Genomic DNA, 18,728 nt, shown 5'->3' with positions numbered 1-18,728 from the left:
AAAGCAGATATATGCCGTCCATGATGATGACCTGCACGTGTGAAGCGGCTTCGGAACGTCCTGTGCGCGTGCGCGCAAGCGAGGCGGATCGGGAACGCGGGAGACACCTTGATGTTTTTCTTTCGCACTAAGCGGGGTTTCCATAAAATTGAAAATAAACACCATGCAGATTTGTGAACTGATGATTTTTGCTCCTGGGATACACCACTATGCACGCTAGCTATGCCAATGACAATGTTTTGCTTCCGGTTCTCAGTGCAACGTTGTGCCGAATTGTGCCGAATTGCCGAATGAACAAAAAAGAAAAAATAAAGTGTGAAAGTTCAAAAGAAGTAAAGTGTGTGAAAACAGGCTTCTCCGAGAGGCTCAAGAAATACACTGGGGGATCCTTGTATGCAGACGACATATGCAGTGGGCACTGTGGTGTTCCCTGGACTGTTTTCATTATCATGAGAGATCAGGAGCACCTGCCTGAGCCTGTTCGAGAAGTATTATTATTGGCTATTTTTGCCTCAACAAAGACATGCGGCTACCACCCTCAAGTACATTCGTAGCTTCTCCGGTTATTGCGACTGGCGACGGACGTGAAACCGAGACTGCAACTTGTTCTGTACCATCAGGAAGTGAAGAGGCCTGTCTCTTGTTGAATCTATAAGGCGGTAAACCTATCCGTGAATACTATCGTTATGCCGGGAGCTGGGAAGATGGGGCCATTTGAAATGGTCAACGCAGGCTTTGAATACTACAAGGAAACGGTTGAGTAGTATAGGGTAAGGTTGGGCAAGATGAGACACGTGGCAAGACGCGAAATTTTTTTCTCGACGCCGCCTATCTCAGAGACGTGTTGCTCCACGGGCTTGAAACTTTGCTCATAGGTGGCCCTGCATGTCCGCTTTATTGCACGTGAGGATTGTCCGATTGGTGTATGCGTCAAAGAGAACGGTTACTTCTGCCTGGAATGTACAGACCCGCGAAAAAGGCGCGATTTTCTACAGTCTTTTTTCTTGCCATCAGTCCAGCAGCGTTTCGCAGGCTTATTCCGTCAATGTAAGTCCACATCCTATCTAGATATATGCAAAATATGGGCACTCTTGGTTATCCGGTGTTGAACAGAAAAAAGTAATGCATCCGATTATATGCACGGGGCAAGGCGCGACAATTTAAAGTAATTTAAATTTAATGCACCTTAAATGTAATCTACTTTAGAAACTAACAAGTGAACTATTAGGTGGCTTTATGCTTGGTCCTCAGGTATTTCTTTTTTGCATATTGCCTAGGATTTTCCAGCCAATTTCCTCTTTCCTGGGCGGATATTTCCAGGAAAGCAGAATCGCACGGAAAAGCGAGCGACCAACAACACATCAGACTAGCGGGGCCTTGTTTGCAAAGGACGGTGGAGCACCGGGTAGGACCGTGTTCTGTGTTGTTTTATTGCGCATCATGTGGGCGGTGGGCTCAAGGGCTTTACTTTGTCTGCTTGGATTACAAAAACTAATTTGTATAGTTCATTACCACGGCGTGTCTCATCTTGCCCCACGCGATGTCCCGTCTTGCCCGTAGGGTTGGAGCAAGATGAGACAACCTGCACTTTTGAATTTTGTTCTGTATTTATTTTATTTATTTATTTATTTTACCGGCTACCTCCGTTCTGCGCTTATAGGTCGAAAGCTCTAGACCCCTGAGAATGTGCCTACGGCTAATTTTTTTTATTTTTAAAACAAAAAATAAAAATTCCATATTGAATTGCAAATTTCTGTCATGCCCCACCTTACCCCACTTCTTGTCCAATGATATCGCTGAAGATAAGACAGGCGCTGTGTTCCTGACATGCAGCGGACCCGAGACGAACGATGTGCTGAGAAGTAAAAACATTTATAACCATTTGCAGTATAACATTTTTTCGTTGAGATTTTTCTTCCTACAAATTCGAAAACGCGGATGCGCAGATATATTCAATAACCGCGCGTATGCGGCCACGCGTGTTTCAACTAGCGCCGTTGCGGATGCGATCGCGGATCTTACATCGGCGGATACCGTGTGGATGTGGCACTGTCAATCTTATCTCCGCTCGTCTCTAATGATAGCCAGTCTGACCTTCTGGGTATTGAAAGAATAATTAAAACGCGACTTGTCTTGTCGTGCCACATCTCAGGTTGCGCTTCCTCGTGTTTTCCGAGGCTCAGCAGAACCTTTTGTGCGAGAAGAGTATTTGACTGCGCATTGGCATAATGTTAACGTATCACAAATACTCCGATTCGTTTTTATTCAGTTCTAGAAACCTACTGGTGGTAAATTCTGGCACACCACATTCTCCCCAGATGCCAACGGGACAACGACATCGCCTACCGGAGATATCAACTAGCATACAGCTTGCATACAGATAGTAAATCGTCACAAACGCTGCATCGATAACCTCAGCTGAAGGGAACGTTCGTATTCTCGCCATTCACAGCGTCTTTCTAGCGACGGACACCACTGTAACACGAGTGTATAGAATGGTTAAGACACCCGTGGTTGCGTTTTCTTCTTTTTTTCTCTCTCCTTCTTCTTTCTTCGTTGCTATATTTTTCTTTTTCCCTTCTTTCTTTCTTTTCTTTTCGTTTTTGTTTTTCCTCCTTTTTACGGAGACTCACCTTTTCCTATTCGTCCTTTCCTTTCTATTTATTCTTCGTTTTCTTTTCTTTGTTTTTTAATGGAATAGCATGCCGACCTTGGTCTGGCAGACCTTTCCATTCAATAAATATACATTCCCCCCCCCCCCTTATTTGGAGCGCTGTCAAAGTCATGTTACTCCAGAAGACACATGAGAAGTCTGCACGCGCCACTTTTGTGCAGTATAGAATGGCATATCTATACCGATAATCTGAAACTAGCCTTTAAGTGAGTGAGCAGACGACTAGAAGATCAGGACCGGAAAAAATAGCGGTGATATCCGATGACCAGTCCGTAGTTTCATCGTGACTTTTCGTTGAAATAAGTGGATCCTCGCATTCCATTACCCACGGGAGAAGGCCAGGAATCGATATGTAGACGGAGGCTACGAGAAGAATTGGCGGAGTTATAAATAAATACGAGTATACGTTAGATTGATTTTGTTCGATTCGCGCCTGCCGCAGCCTGAGTTAATTCATGGAACGTCTGCTACCGTGTCCTTCGATTGACCGGCCGCTGGTGGAATGGTACAGCTCGGGTCAACCTTAATAATAACACTGGAAAAAATTCGGTCTCGTTTCCCTGCGCGATAACAGCCATCCTGGGGCACTGGGGGAATTTTATGCGAACAAAATTCTCGCGTTAAACTAACACAATAATTTTGTTCAATTAAGACTTCGTCATAGCCCCAAGGGTAGCTGTAGTCGTGCTCGGGAACGAGACCTATTTTTTTTTTTCAGTGTTATTATTGAGGTTGACCGGAGCTGTACCCAGTAGAGGCAACGTAAAACTGTATTCCATATATTCGGTACGCAAAGTACTCCTGATCTCTGTGTGTATCGTGCTGTCTTTGCAACTTCGCTCAGGAACACATCGATCCAAAGAGTATTCGTTCGCGGAGCTCCACCTGAGCCACGAGCAGATGTGGGCACCCTCACGAGGGCGTGCGAGGGTGAGGGTTTCCTCCCCTCACCTCACCTCACGATATTTGAGGTGAGGTGAGGTGAGGGCCAAATTTTCTGGTGATGTTTGAGGTGAGGTGAGGTGAGGAAAATTTTCAAAAAGTTTTTAAGGTGAGGTGAGGAAATTTTTTTTTTAATTTTTGAGGTGAGGCGAGGAAAACTATGGGAAAATTTTTTAGGTGAGGCGAGGAAAAATTTATGAACGCGCACTTTATGAAAACTTTTCCCGCGCGTACACGGGATATCTTTCCTTCTTTCCGCAGCTTCTGTCTCTCATCTGGGCGGGGACTGCCCTCCTCTCTCGCCGCTGATCTGACGCTCGACTTTGCGCGTCATTCGCATACCCGCAACTGAACCTCAATTTCCGCCCAACTTTTACGGGTATAACAATCGTTCCACGAAGCGTTTTCTGTGATTGACTAGGCCAAATCCTCCAGCAAGAAGAAAAAGAAAAAGAATGTTACATTGACTAAGCAATTTCATGAGTTCAATTTCGAAAATGTATTTCAATGGCAAATTGATGAAACTATTTGTATTTGGTGACAAACTATATGTCCAGAAGAAAGTTGTTTACCCCATATTTTTCCACATGGTAAACCATGTAAACCAACCGTTTACCATGTGTAAATAAATAAGTTGTTCCTACCGTTTAATATCACTCTTTGATTTTCTCACCACCGGCAACTTGACATCGCCTATTTTTTCTGCCTTCGTATCTTCCATATTTTTCCGTTAGGCCGTTTTCTTATAATGGTCAAATGACACGTTTCGTGCCGCACCCTGTATGCACTCACGCTTGAGGTATATGCATTTACATTGGCAGTCACTCAAAGCCAACGCGCGTCGAATACACAATCTTCACATCGAATGCACAAATAGCTTTAAAAAATTGAGGTGAGGTGATGTGAGTTACTCCCAGCAACACTGGGAGTATCAGTTCGAAAAAAAAATTGAGATTAGTGAGGTGAGAAAAATTTCGAAAAAAATTTTAGGTGAGGTGAGGAATATTTCGAAAAAAATTTTTGAGGTGAGGTGAGGTGAGGTGAGGAAAATTTTTCAATAAAAAATTGAGGTGAGATAAGGAAGAATTTTCAAAAATTTTTCAGGTGAGGTGAGGTGAGGAAAATTTTTCTCCCAGAAAATTGAGGTGAGGACGAGGCTAGTGAGGAAAAACGCCCACCTCTGGCCACGAGCAGAGGAATTGATTATTCTTTAAAAGAACTGTATAGTGAAATATAACCACCATGTTTTAAGATACCGTTATGTAGAACTTGACTGTGCGATGACACACAAGTCTCGGCACCTTTCAAATCTTCATACTTTTCGCACTAATTACTTTGGAACGTTTATAGGAACTGAACGGTGGCGACCTTTTAGGTTCTCCGACGACAAGAAGGGATCGGCCACAGATTGGCGGAGAGATATCACGTGGTATTGATGTACGACGTCACGCATTCGAGACAGGTTACTATAATTACTATTAGACCTGTTTTAATGAACAACAGCAACTTTGGAGAAGTTCGATATGCTGCTGATATGCTGTCATAGCTGTTGTAATGGCTGTATCCATTTGAGAAACGTCTGTGTGACGTGCGTGAGAAACGTCTGTCGCTTTTTCCTCGCGTCCCGGCGATTTCTACGGATGCCTGCTTTACGTTCCCGATCGCCTAGTTACCTCATGCGTTTTAATAAATGACGGGCGAGTCGCCGCAGGGTTGGCTCGTGCCGGTAGTCCGCAAATTTCGCTTGGTGCAGCAATTTTCAAATTCAATTTCTGAAAAAAAAAAACATTTTTCTTTCTAAAAAGAAGTCCGATTTCTCTGCTGTATTTTATGTGCAGCAGAGCTATTACGTATCTGAAGCGTCCAATTTTCAAGCTTTCAGAAAAGTACACAGTTTCTACAGGTCTGCCATTCACTTTACGGGGGGGGGGGTATATGTTTATTCACAGTGTGAACCCAAGGTGTGTACCCGAGGAGTGTAGCGAGCGAGAGAGGGTGGTGGCACTTCTTCGGTACCTTTAATACTCTGCCGCACTGGCATGGGAGGCTCGCATTGGCGCCAAACGCGGCATCGCTCCGCCCAATTGCCAATGCCAATAGCAATGCAAGTCGAATTGCGGTCATTCGGAGAGGCTTCACTCTGTAGCGGCCATTTTGGTCCTCGTAGTCTGAACCGAGCGGTCATGTAACACGCATGTGCGCAGTATAGACAGTTCAACTTGTACTTTGATCGAAATGAATAAGGGGCGCTGCCGTGTCGTTGGGAGTATCAGTTCAGACTGGAACGGTTGTTGTATGTTTCACTTCACATCCAACCCGAAAAGATGAAGTCGATGATTGCTGAAGCCGAATCAATGTGAGGACTGGAAACGAAGCGTAAAAACATGGCCTTCTGAGGTTCGTTTGTCGTGATGCGAAGTGACTGCCTGTCCGTCAACTTGATTTCCTAACATATTTGAAACAGCAGCGTAAATGGCACTGATATCATCACTAATGTTGTGACATTACTTGTATTTTATTGTTCACGTTTACCATTGATAATTTACGTGTCTGCTTGGTATAGGTGTACTGACTTGTAGGCTCTAATCCAGCTGTTGTCAGGCACCAGGTCAAATAAATCACAATCACAATCATGGCTTCTTTTTGAAGGCATATCAGGTTTGACAGGCTTTTGTTTCTCTGGATAGATATACATTAAACCGTCGTTATAACGAATTCAACGGTAGGCAAGAATCGATATAAGCAGCAATTCGCTAAAAGGCGAAGTACCGCAAAGACAGTGACAGCAACTGCGCAAGCATGCAGAAACAGGATGCAGAAGTGAGAGCACGGTGCGCAGAGGAGGAAAGGAGCCGTCCAAACGCCCCGTAACTGAATGTGAGGCCCGCACGGCCGCGGCATCCCTTTCTCAAGGTCGCGCCCTCATTGGTTCTTAGAGAGTGAAGTTTTCTCGTTTTTTTTTCAGAGAGGGATTTCCGGAATACCCTCAACAACTTCCTGCCATGTATTCCGTTGAAACTACGCCACTATTTAGCGTGGGATTTTCGATACTGTGGTCAGTGATCCAGGAGGAATAAAATTACTTATGAAATCGACTGCAACGGATGCGACCGTTTCTTTAAATATAATTTTCTACATTTATTAAGAACGACGGCCACAAATAAATTTTGTGTGCTACTATTACATCAGGGTTTTACACATATCAGTTGCCCAGCCTTGTTGTTGGGTGATGAGCCCTTTCTGTCCTTCATGAGAATTCATAACTATATTAAAGATATTGACTATCTAAATGCTATATAGTTTTATCCAACCTTGCTCGTATAACAAGTTCTATGTCTGAATTCTTGCGAAAGGCTAATTTTAGTCTAGTCTTTCTTCTTTTACCTAGTCACTAACCACCATTGTCTTGGTGCACTATGGCCTCAGTTGCTTGTGCGCCATAAAAACTCAAATCATCATCATCGTCATCACCACCTTTACATCATGCTCTACTCAGGACTGAGTTATGTGGTTATGTGGTGTTTCTATGCCTCGATCGAGTAGGTTCAAACCACTGCGGGAGAGTCACTACAATGCCACTACAAACTGAAAAAAAAAAGAGAGAAAGATATTTCGTTTATGTCCTGTGATAAATCAAGCTTGCCTTAAAACATGAATGCCAGTAGCGAACATTGCGCTCTTCTACTAATGTTCGCAAGAAGCCGCAAAACTTTCATAGTTTCGGATTCTGTAAAAGTAAGTGACGTCAACTAGCGCTCTTGCGTCTGTCTCCTAGCAACAGCACTGTCTGCTTCACGTTGGAAGACTGCCAGCCAGGAGCTGTAGGAGCAATGTTGCAATCGCATGGCAGATTGCGGACCCCATAACGTCGTACGTCTCAGAACTAGAAATTCCAGTTTCCATTCCTGGTGGCGACCTGCGTGTCGGAATAAACATTTTGAGGGAATCCCATTGCTTCTTGCACACGCGTTGCATCCTGGGAGATTATTGTCATAGGAAGATAGAGGAGTCACTCACGTTTCGTTTTCGCTGACCTTGACACCTCGTGGACAATGGGCGGTGCGAGGAAAAATCGAAACAGTTTGGAGAGCGGACCATTTGCATGAGATGTGGCGCCCTCCCGAATGTCGTCTGCTACTGGCTGAAAACAAATGTACGTGAGGGGGCGCGATGGTTTCGTTTTCGTGTCTTTCGTCCCAGCGTACTGCGTGTGCTCACTGTTTGAGTGTCCGTCATAGGTTTCGAGCCCTGTTTCTGATGCTTCTCTCTGTAGAGTGTCCGCTTGACGTATGCAACATTACCTTGGAGCCCGCCGTGCCCTTCCATGCGAGACCAATAACATGTACACCACTGGTTTGAAGAAGATTCTTGCGCTGTTTGAGTGGACTGTGGCCGTTCTGCATTAATGCTCTTCGCTATCGTTCCTGGGTCATTTCCCTCCATTTTTGGTGCCTAAACCTTGGAAGCGTAGCCTCACTCAGTGACGGAATGATTCCAGGAACGGGAAAATTGTACACAGCAGCGTTAGCGTAGTAATGGTTCCGGCTGTCTTCAGCCAGAACGAGAGCCGCGTATGCGCTGTGCATTCTCATGCAATGGTCCATTTCCATCGAGTTCTTCTATTTGATATGCAATTTCCCACAGTCCAAAGTGGCGCTAAACTCTCTGGGATTTGCTGAACTCGTCTATTCCTCTTACACACACCGCACTTTTTTCACCAGCATAATCATCGTCAATCTCTTTTATCTCATTGCGCTCAGCTTATATGGCTGCAGCCATGACCAACAATCTGTGCCAAAACGTAAAGCACACTTCACCGCATTCACCTGGGCATCAGGGGAAGCCTGAAGCACAGGCCCCATAGGAATACACGTATTCGCAGACAATGTTGCCTATAATTCTGTTCGCGTTCGCAGGACGGCAAAGTACTCCCGGATTCTGGAACTACATGACCTAAGGTACCTGCCGTCCAGACCATTTTCCTCTAGACGCGAAACTGTCGGTTCCCCAGCGGTCACCTTTTCCCCATAGAGATCAATGTATTAGCGATAGTCATTGGGGAACCAAGACGAATGGTGCTATCGCCATCAAATTTTGTGAAGGTAGTCACCACGAACCCTTCACTTCATATCCGGGAGTACTTTGCCGTCCTGCGAATGCGAACAGAATTATAGGCAACATTGTCTGCGAATACATGTATTCCTATGGGGCCTGTGCTTCAGGCTTCCCCTGATGCCCAGGTGAATGCGGAGAAGTGTGCTTTAGGTTTTGGCACAGATTGTTCGGAATGAGTCGTGATGCTTATTTTTGCAAGGCATGATGACTGAAGTTGTAATTTTTCAAACAATGTGAATTTAATTCCAGGGTGCGAATTTCATGTGCATGAAAAGACTCGCGACTCGCCAAAGTCTTTTCCAAAAACCTCTTTTTGCAAAATTTTCTAACAGTCTGTCCACCCCTCTAATCTTCAAAAAAAGTGTCGTACAATATATGGGAAAGTAGACGGCGACAAAGACGTCTCACCATTACTTGCTATTATACCGGGAACTACTTCAACGCAATTTTTGTGTTCTTTGCGGATTACACGCAGCGAGTTCTGGATAACCAGGCGCTAGTTAGTACCTGTATACATTTTTAGGTATCAGTGGCAAAGTGCTACTCTGTAGTCGGAATAAACACCCCGTATCTCACGGAACAACTCAATGATTTTAATGAGCGCCTGACCTGCGCTGCTCGTACGAAAAAAACATCATATAAAGAAGCGGCACATTTATAATATGTATTAACGTGCTACACGTAAGGAGAGTCAGCCCATGTGTATGGGCGACACGGTGAACGTGCCGTGGGGCCAGGACTACGGATAATTTAGACTAACCGCACGTTTGGACGAACATTTATGGGGGAAATTTATAACTCAGCTAAAGATGTACGTGTCAATAAAACAATAAAAAATGGGCAGCACCAAATGAGGCCTTCTCATTTGCACGGCCCGCGTAATTGGCGAACCTGCGCATTTGCCCGGCGATGACTGAATTCTGGACCGTCGGACGCTACTCACCATATCGATTGCTTATACGGTCTAATATAATGGCCAAGGTAAATGAAGCCCTCTCAGAAGCGCTCGGCAGCGCTTGCTCTATGCGTATAGAGTGGTGTTTCATATGGTTGGAGCAATTGAGAGCTTAATCCGGCAGGAGAGATTGGATGGCGCTCACCTGCCCCAAGAGAGAGAGAGATACATGATGACGATGATATGGGGATGCACCAAGTTCCATGAACAGCTCTGTAATTTTGACGAGGCAGATATGATGAAACCGCATATGCGGCTTCACGAGCGGCTGCCAGCATATACTGGCGTAAATTATGTGTCGTTCCCCGTATGTACGGCGCAACGCGTATGAAACTCGTTTTCCGAAAGATTGAGGGCGTTACCAAATTCCGTGACATGAGAGTACATGCGAGGTTACTTAGCTTAGCGCTAAACTGCCATACATTAAACTGCCCTGTTAAATATCGCAATTTCGCTCCTACTGCGTTCAGCTTCACGTTTACGAGCTTCCGAGGCAGTTTCAAACAAGTTTTTTGAAATGCCACTAGAAGTCTGCCCTGCGAAGAAGGACTCTTTTTTTTACAGCGTAAGCTGTTGACGGGAAAGTTTCAGGAGATCACCGCGTTCTGGAAACAAAAAACCTTCGCCTTTCCGCGCCAGAGAGGAGGAAGACAGAGAATGACAGGTGCGCGCACAGGAGTGGAAAAGGAAAGCGGTGCGAGAGGGCGGCAGCTGTGTGCGGGGCAGGGGAATCATCGGAAGCGTTTCAGGCAAACAAACCAAAAACAATAAGGAAGCTTTGAAGTCCAAGACCAGCAACGTGATGCCCGCCAGTTCAAAAGAACCGGGTGCTTGGGGTACCATATTTTCAGAACCGTTATCGTGAAGGCCTTCCGATCAACTAAAAAAAAATGACGTCACAGGGACACCGACGTCTAAAAGGCGCGTTTTTCGCTTTACCTTGATTCCCTGATGCTTGTACCATGACACTAATTAAAAGTCGAACGTGATGAGCTGCAGAACTGCTGAAATGAAGGGAAACCACATGTGGGAACCACAGGACACATCAGCAGGACAGTAGACTGAGGGAATGCAACCGAAGGGTCTCGTCAACCGCGAGACATAGCGGCAAGCTCTACGTATAGAGAACAGGAAGGACGTGCTCTCTGCCAACGTCCCTAAAAGCCACCATATTCGCGCCGTGACTTCGCGTCGAGCGTCAACAAGTGGGAACCAGTTATTAGAGAGCTTCTACCCGACGCCGGCCTGACAACGTCTCGCGTTTGCTAGACGTGTCTACGTTCACTGCGCGCCAGCAAGGTTCCGGCACTCGCAACGTCCCAAAGCTATGTTCATCCGCCCGTGCCGACCGATTTTCAGGAGCTCCACTGGGTAAGTGAACGAGTGGTCTCTCCGCGTATCATTGCCGTTTCTGCAGATCCGGCGCCTCGATCATGCCCTCATGCACGACGGATGTCAGTACAGCATTAAGGGATCAGCCGTAATAACCTCGAGTGAGAGATACGATGCAGGTTAGCCGGTTGTACATGATGGAAATGAACTGCGAGACGAGGAAAGGTCGTACGAAGAGACGTGTTGTCCTGTATACGTCTATTCCTTGTCTCGGAGTTCCCTACCAGCGACTAATAACCTTTCTGCAAACATATCACAAACATTTTGCAAACAAAGTTGACCGTCACGGAAAGTGTTGCGACATTTAGTGTCAATGGCAAACGTTTCGTGAGCGTCAGCAAAAGTCACTATTGTATTTTCCGCATTTCTCTACACAGAGCTATGATGGAAAGTAACTGCTCTGAGGCTCAAACAAACGGACACAACGCAAGCATCAGGGTACCTAAGAACATAGAAAATCGAAATATGGCTCTCGTCAAAAAAGCCCGCAGCTGTTTGGCTTTCTCAACGACTGCCATATTTCAATTGAACCAGGCAACGTATTGACGTATTGCTCTCCTCTAGGTTAGGTTAGGGCTCCGACGAAGGACTTCCGACGCCCCAACTGCAATGTACCGTAAAAGCGTAACGCATCAAGCGTGCGGCTGTCGCTCTGTCTCACTACGCCCTCTCCGCACGCAGCTACCGCTTGCCCTTTCCACAGCTGCGCACGCACTTCTCACTTTCTGCTTTCTTCCTCTCTGGCTCGGATAGGCGAGGGGGTTTTCTGGCACAGACACAGCGATCTCCTGATATACCTTCCCGTTAACAGCTGCCGCTGTAAAAAAAAATACTCCCCTCTTCAGAATGTTTTATTTCGTGTTAGCGCCGCGAAGCAACTGTGGCTATGAGTTCTTCAGAATTGCGTTCACCGAAAGGATCATCGGCCACTATCAAATCGAGGCACATCCTAAGAATGCCGGACACGCCGCTCCTGCCAAGAGCCGCTTTCACATACTAAATCCCGAAAACGAAGACCCTCTTTCGGCGCCTCGCCGAAAAGATTATCGTGAAACGCAAGTTGCTGGAGGTCCTTAGCTGGGACGCGACTCCTTGCAGCACCGCTCTTTACATCCGGCTCACCGCCTCTCTCCGGTTTGTGTAAAAGTACGTAAAAGTGTTTGTGTAAGTGTCTTTTTCACTGCCTGCGATGCGGTGACAGTAAAAGGTCCTTCCTGTAGCACAACAAACCTGCACTCTTTGTCTGCTATCAAAATGCGGTACTCATTGGAACACAATTCGTCCTCGACCTTTTTCAAACTATGTAATCCGTCACCCTTCGGTTTGTCGCTGGGCGGCGGACCAGGCAGCGGCCGCGCTTTCGTCTGCGACGGCGGTCTGGAGTGCAACAAGAGGCGATCTTCCTCGTGAATGCAAGAATTTATTTGGAGGGACGCCGTCTCTGGGACTGTATTTAGGCCACAGTGACAAGATGTCAGCGGTGTCTTTGCTGCTCCGCACTTCCCTACAACTAGTGGTTGCGTTCTAGTGCGTCTGCTTCGATTCATCTTGGCCCTCTGTTGCAATAAGTCCGTTAGGACCACTTTCCAAAATGCTTTCCAGGCTGACGTTTTAGAAAGGGCCTAGATGTGGTTCGGGTAAGATTGCTGGAGGAAGAGTGGTTGCGGGAGAAGAGAGAGAGAGAGAAAGGAGGAGTTTTTCATTTCCTGCAATGCGGCATATGTGTTTCGAGTAAAGTGATTGAAAGTTGCGGCTTGTCTAGTGCGGTGTTATTACTCGTCGTTTTGCCGCCTTTCCCCCAAGTATGTACCGATCGCCGCAAATTGCTAATTCATAAGGAAGATAAGTGAGGTAAACGAAAAGGTCCGTATCAAGTTAATAAACACGACAACAGAAAAGGGGGACGCGGAGACAGAAACCGGAGGAATATACTACAAAATTCATACAGCAATGGGAATCAAAAGAGACAAGGACAACAAAGAAACAGCAACAAAATCTTGGGTGGTAGTTTTCGAGCAATATTTCCGCCTTCGAGTCCTGAAACAAACAAACAAAAACCGCAACAAAAACAACGAAAGAAGAAGAAAAAGGAACCGCATATCCGAAAGGTATGTGCTTCAATAGCCATGGAAAGAGAACAGAAAATTTTCTCCCGCTCTCATGCCAGCTCGACGGCGTCGGCAAACTGTCCTATGTCGCGATATTTGGAAAGCGACGTCAACAACGGGTTTCCGAGAGTCACTTATTCACGCTGGACGCCACGTGCGTGCACGCACACCGCAACAAATGATCTTCTTTTTTGCCATTAAGGGTGTCGTTTGCACCGAAAACACTTTCCTCGTCGCTAACGAGGCTTTCACTCAAATGAAAATGGAGGCTGTTTCATCCCTCTCGGGCTACTTAACGTCGCCCTATTTCAAGCTAGTGTCTTCCTGCTATGGAGAGCTATGAGAGAACTCATTTGCTCCCGGTTATTTTTCGAGGAGCAATCTCGAAGGCATATTGTACGTTGGGATTTTCTGCTTTTGTCACTATGTTTCCGCCATAAGATTTCTCCTCCCTGTCTCGCGTATAGTGTGGCTGACGCGATGCCCTGGACAGGGTGCATGTTACTAGGGCCAAATTAACCTCTCCTTTACGTGGGTTCCGTAAGAGTTTGACCCAGTATTCTGCAGGGCTGCGTACAACTGTTAAACGAAGACCTTTGGGACGAGAGCCGCCGATATTTGGAGTCGAGAATGACGCTACCTTTGCCCCAGCCTTTGAGAATTGCTATCTTGAATTACTCAATACGTTTTAAAATAGGTGAAGCAATCTGCGTAGCATTATGACAAATGTGCCAGATGAAGTAACCCTATCCGTGCCCTTTCCAGTGATGCCTTGTTGTGTCCTACGTTCACTTGTGATTTGCATGTGAAAGTTGCAGGTTATATACAGCTTGTATATTGAGAGTTATCGCCTGTTGCACCATAGAGGGTCAGCGGCGGAGGCAAATTAGACTGCCGACGCGCACAGCATGCCCTTACCCTCTAAAAATAAATGACTAATTAATAGAATGAATAAATACTCTTTCACTACAATCCTGCAAAAGAATCGGAGATCGTGGAGTTTTCATGTAAAACACTCAGACTTAGACACGACTGAGCCTGTCCCAATTTCTTTAGCTTCATGTTGATCAAACCAGTTTGAAGCAGGGTGTCGAACCGAAACGTTTTTCGTTCCGGTTTTCGTTCCGGTTACATCATAAACGATCCGGTACCGGTTCTGCTCCGGAGCAAAAAAATAACGGTTCATACCGGTTTTTAACCGGTTCCGCTTCTGCTGGGAATATTCATCCCCACAAAAAAAAATCAATGTTACATAAAGTAAACCTGCTTATTCCGCATACACGGTATTTAATATCAATAGACAGCTGTAAAATTGGTAGCTCCTGGTTCTTGTAGGTTACTGTCTGTTCAAATGGGCTTTCTCCTTTATTGAAGCGCATGCTACAAACGGACTTGTTTGTCGTGATGTCATACGTAAAGTACTTTCTGGCTGGGTTGGAGCGATTGCGTCCCATCCGAATGTCTGTTGCTACACTCTTAAAAATGAACTTCACCGCATAGCTCGCTTCTAGCCAACCATTATCTCGAATGATATCGTTGTCGGCCCTGATTTGTTGAAAACGGAAGACGTACGCCTTTTTTGTGACAATTATGAACAGCATAAGTGTCACAAAAAAGGCGTACGTCCCCGTTTTCAACAAATCAGGGCAGATAACGATATCATTCGAGATGATGGTTGGCTAGGAGCGTGCTATGCGGTGAAGTTCATTTTTAAGAGTGTACTGTCTAGCCAGCAAGCACCACCGCACGCGTCACTGTTAAAAAAGAATTTCACCACATAGCACGATACTAGCCAACCATCCTACCGAATGATATCATTTTGTGTCATGATTTGTTCAAAACAGGGGGGAGACGCCTATCTTGGACAGATTATCTTGTCGCAGATAGGCGCCTCCCCCCTATTTTGAACAAATCATGACACAAAATGATATCATTAGGTAGGATGGTTGGCTAGTAGCGTGCTATGTGGTGATGTTCTGTTTTAACAGTGACGACGCAAATCGAGGAACACTTTCATTCACAAACGCGCTCGACGGCTCCGTTTTATTTTCTTCGTGTCCTGTCCACAAGAGAGTTGCACGGGCTTGCCCTCGCGTATACGTAAATGTATTCAACTTAGCTGCTCTCAAACAAGGGACGTGTTGCGCGACATTACCGATAAAGAAGCCGTTATGCAGCCCCTTTGGGTCGCTGTTTAGTTAAGGAGAGTTTGGGGGGATCAAATTAAAACGAACACTACGGCACATTGCTAAAGAGTCACATGTACCTCGAAGTCTGTGTGCGTGCGCGAACTATAAACATTACAAAGGGAGCCTAAGGGTGATACTATACCGACATACATTCCACCGTGACCGTAACCCTCGTATAGTATCCATGACATGACTTCAGAGCACACGACGTCTGTTTCGTTCGCCTATATCCGTAGTCCAAACCGGCGAAGTTTTTTCTTGTACTGAAAACCGTTAAATATATTTTTCGGTTTCCCTCCTGAGCGAAAAAAACGTATACGGTTTCGATTCCGTTCCGGTTCGCACCAAAATAGCGGTTTTTTTCGGTTTTCGGTTCCGGTTTTCGGTTCGCTCCGACACCCTGGTTTGAAGCACACGGGTCTCAGGCAATGTAAGCTATGTGAGCACCTGCTGTGCAATGCCTGGGGTCTGCGCGTCCGAATGACAACGTTCTCGCCCTTGATTTGTTGAAAACGGGAGGCGGAGCCTATTTTGCACCCATTGTGCACGTGCATAATGGATACAAAATAGAGTCCGCCTCACGTTTTCAACAAATCAGGGGCGAGAACGTTGTCGTTCATTTCTTGCTTTCTCAATAGATGGCGCGCGAGTCGCCTCAGGGTTGGCGCGCTTCTGAACTCCACTAGCTTGCTTTGCGCAGCAATCCTTGAAATTCGATGGCTGAAAAAGCGCTCCAAAAACAGCAGACCTATTACCTATCTGAAGCGTCCAAGTTACAAGCTTTCAGGAAGCCATACAGTTTTGTTTATATAGCCACACTGTTGAGTAAAGGTTTACCTGAAGTTCTCTAGGAAGAGCGCCCCGAACTTCCGAGAGACATTACCGCACACACGATATTGGGGACTCCGGTAAATAAGGTGCACGAACATTAAATAAAGGATGGCGAAAACTATTGGACGCGAGCTCCACCACTGGAGAGACGGGCGCTGCCGTCGTTTTTGCGTGGAAAGTAGGATCATGTGACTCCCGCCTGCTACGGCGCATGCAAGCGGGATGCGCAGCTCGCTCATTTGACCTCGCTCTTTCGATGTTCTTCCTTATTCTTCTCGTTGTCTGGTGCAAACATCGCGTGTGTTAACCTTTTCTTGCCACGATAAGCAGTTTTTGCCAGTCGACGATCCTGCTGGTGGACTCGTTCATCCATGCAGCTTGAGCGGTGGGTTCGCGAGATGGCAAGGACAATTTTCTTTCTAGTGGCAGGCATGCCCATGCGACGCTTAGGAACGATCAAAGCACTTGTCTGGTCATTTAGACGTTCGGTACGGTTTTGGAACACTGGTTCAGTTTTCCTTCTTGCGATGGGTCACTGCGCACTCCCGTACTGCTGTGCTGCGTTTAACGTTTTAAAAACCTTTATATGCAAAATAAAACCGTATACACTAGTTGAGCGACAGATAACCGACGCGTAATTAACTATAAACAGCGAGCGGTTACTGGTTTTGTGACAGTGCAGCTCACAAGGATTTACGCTCGTATTAGAACCATTTCGCTGGAGAAAAAGCCTCCGCACGAATCTAAAAGACGGTTTCATTTGTCTTCCGTGGGAAGCGCATTTTCTTTTTCTTTTCTTTTATTCAAAAAGCACCACATAATCGACCACGGAATGCTTTCTCCTTGTTAGGAAATATCGTGAAAAAGTTCAGCGAAATGAATGACATATTTGCAGTATTTATGGTCCTGTAAGGTAATATGAAAACAAGTGATTATTTACCAGAGAAGAAATATCGTGTTCAGAAAGACATTCTGTTTCGCATTTTGCTTTATGCGTATCGCAACATCGGACGTAGCCCGCTCCTGGCGATGAAACTCTCCATTCCTCATCTCAAAATAAAGTTGTCGTTGTTGTTCGCACGTAGCTGCACTACGCATCGCCACCGTATGCGTTACCTCTTTCAGTAGCGGAATAATGGTATTGGTTTAAGCTTTAAGCCTTTAAGTTGGTAGCGGGGAAAGTTCTCGCACTACAGATCTGGGTAAAGCGTTACTTCCTTGTTAGTCAGTCTCTTAAAATTAGCTGTTCAGAATATTTTATTAACATACTTATCTAATTACGCTCTGCTTGTCGCTAACACTATAACAACGTAAATGTTCTTCGTGCAACACAACAACAAATAATTAATGATGATGTAGCGGGTTCTACATCGTTACGTGTATGTCAAACTGCTCAAAATATGTACAATCTACCATTCGTACGTACATATATCAGGCAAAAGTCAACTGAAAAATGTGTTGCGATTATTTACACTATTTAAATAGTCAGAATTCCTTGTTGGCTTATTATCGGCCTGTTATTATGACGTAACCACTTCCTCTGTCGTGCATGCCAGCTCATCAACGCACAGCCCTAGGAGCACTACTTACCTCTCAGGATATCCATGCAGGAACTCCGCCCTGTGAGGGTCATCCTTATCGCTGCTAACCTTAAAAATACGCTTTACACTTCGCATATACGACCAAATATTAGAACACGCATCAAGCATAGGGGACCCATGAGAGACTACATTTTTTAAAGTTTCAGAGTTAAAGGAGTTTCGACCACGGTTCGGACACTTTCATAGGTGTGGTTCATTACATCATGGATGCATTGTAGCGCACACCAGAATACTTAGGAGAAAAGAATTATGAATGCGTTAGCATCAGAAGCGTCAAAATGGAAAAAGCTGTATGTATGTATGTGTGTGTGTGTGTGTGTGTGTGAGATGGTGAAGCCTCACCGAGACAGCGGTATAAGTGGACATGCTAAGGGGATATAAGAGGGTAAATGTAAATGGGGGCAAATGATTTGAAATTGAAGGTAATTAAGAGTAAGAGGTAAGAGTACTTGAAGGTAATTAGGGGTAAGTAAAAGCAATTAAAACAAGAAAGTTGAGTTTAAAGGTAATGCATGTAAGATGTATGTAGAGAAAGAGAAAGATTAAATGAAATTAAAGAATACCGCAGGTAATTAAAGGAAATTAACGTCAATTAAAGGCGAATTGAGCGTAATTAAGGCATGTCAACGTAATTAAAGGTAATTAAGGAAATTCAAGATTGCCTCATGTAACCAGAGGTTATCTAAGGTAATTAAAGGGTAATTACAGGATAATTGAAAGTAATTACATCTAATTAAAGGTTAATTAAATAGACTTACATATAGTAATTGATAGTGTTAAACCGAAAATCAAAATTGACTGGAGGTGGACAGCCGGAAATCCGGTGAGACCGGAAGTGGAGAACCGGAAGTTCAGTTGGACCGGAAATGCATACCGGAAGTCAAGTATAGACAGGATTAGGGAAGTAGGGTTTAGACTGGC

The sequence above is a fragment of the Ornithodoros turicata genome, chromosome 3 (assembly GCF_037126465.1).
Source record: "Ornithodoros turicata isolate Travis chromosome 3, ASM3712646v1, whole genome shotgun sequence".
NCBI classification, from domain to species: Eukaryota; Metazoa; Arthropoda; class Arachnida; order Ixodida; family Argasidae; genus Ornithodoros; species Ornithodoros turicata.
Note: the sequence above shows the minus strand (reverse complement) of the source record.